General features: G+C 50.1%; 1 pseudogene; it reads left to right on the forward strand.

Moving 5' to 3' along the window:
• The first annotated feature begins 373 nt into the window (after positions 1 to 373).
• LOC124728753 lies at positions 374 to 491 on the forward strand (annotated as a pseudogene).
• Positions 492 to 1,637: the final 1,146 nt, after the last annotated feature.

A 1,637-nucleotide genomic window follows, 5' to 3' on the forward strand; every position in this document is an offset into this window, starting at 1 on the left:
AGGAAGGCTCGACTCGCATCAGCGGCGCCAGCGTCAGCACAAGCAGTGCAAGACTCGCCACACCTCTCCCCTATGCTGATCACGTGTCTGCAAAGTAAATGGATCATGTATCTTTCCACACAGATTGTATTTACGAGGTCCTACAGCTCCAAGCCAGCCTCTTCCGGTTACAGCTTGGCTTCATCGAGTTATCTCTGGGTTTAGCGAACAGCCAACCCACGGCTATCGGTCGACCATACAGTTCTAACCACTGACTAGTGTTTGTTTTGGACTTTGCGCGAAACTCTTGTTTCGAACCTCGCGGCTAACTCAGTAAGTCTTTTAGCTTGGACTCTGCTTCGATCATTTAATTCTCTTATGTGTGATATATAAAAGCAACAGCCTTGCCGCAGTGGATACACCGGTTCCCGTGTGATCACCGAAGTTAAGCGCTGTCGGGCGTGGTCGGCACTTGGATGGGTAACCACCCAGGCCGCCATGCGCTGTTGCCATTTTTCGGGGTGCACTCAGCCCCGTGATGCCAATTGAGGAGCTACTCGACCGAATAGTAGCGGCTTCGGTCAAGAATACCAACATAACGACCGGGAAAGTGCTGTGCCGAACACACGCCCCTCCTATCCGCATCCTCCACTGAGAATGACACGGCGGTCGGATGGTAACGGTTGGCCACTCGTGGCCTGAAGGAAAGATATATGAAAAGTGTCCATTTGACTGCGTTGTTTGGACTTTGTGTCTACGTAAGAGTTAATGGACATGGGTAGTTCATACTGAGACTCTTTGTGCGAGTTTAAAAGTATGCACATCGACTTTAATGAAGCTGTTGATTTTACTGAATCTGTCATCGATAGTTAGCCAGTCACCTTTGGAGAAACTGGCAATTTCGAGCGTGCCATAAAGTACTCGTTGACTGTTGCCACAACAGGGACAGTGACGCGTATCCCACGATGTAACTGTGATGAGACGATTCTAATAGTCCTCAATCGTATGAACACAACCTTCGTGTGGCACACCACTGTGATGGCCATTAGCGACACGCTTGAGCTCTTCGCAGATCGGGCCTTAGGAGCAGGCGGCAGCGAGCGCGGCCGGCCGTCCCGCGCCACCCGAGGCGGCCAGAACCGGTCGTGCAGAGTTTTTACGGTGAAGAATGCGCCGACTTCCACGCTCGTGTAGGTCCGATCCCGGCGCGATATGAGTCATATGTCACGGACGCTCAGCGGCGCACAGCGTAATCCGAGGAAGATGCTGCCTCCCAGCTTCACAGCACAGCCGCCACAGGGGGCTGGCGGCCACACGCGCACCGCCGCCTCCCCTCACTCTAAAGAGAAACGCATTGTGTACGACCGACCGACTGTGATCCTGCAGCTTTTATTTAAACGAATATTTTGAAATGACTACCTAGTGCCTATTTTCTGAGGTTCCTAAGTATCTGACAGAGCGGTCGAATTGATAATTGTCAAACATTTTTTCAAAGATGAGATTTCTGTTCAATTAATCACTTCACAATTATCGCAAAGTATAACCGGTTCAGTCTGTCCCCATATAACATTACTGCCGTGGTAGTCATATTTTTTTAAGCAGCATGCTGTGACAGCTGAAGTGATTATACAGACAAATACACTACTGGTCATTACAAT

This window comes from Schistocerca piceifrons, chromosome 1, assembly GCF_021461385.2.
Source record: "Schistocerca piceifrons isolate TAMUIC-IGC-003096 chromosome 1, iqSchPice1.1, whole genome shotgun sequence".
Classification (NCBI taxonomy): Eukaryota; Metazoa; Arthropoda; class Insecta; order Orthoptera; family Acrididae; genus Schistocerca; species Schistocerca piceifrons.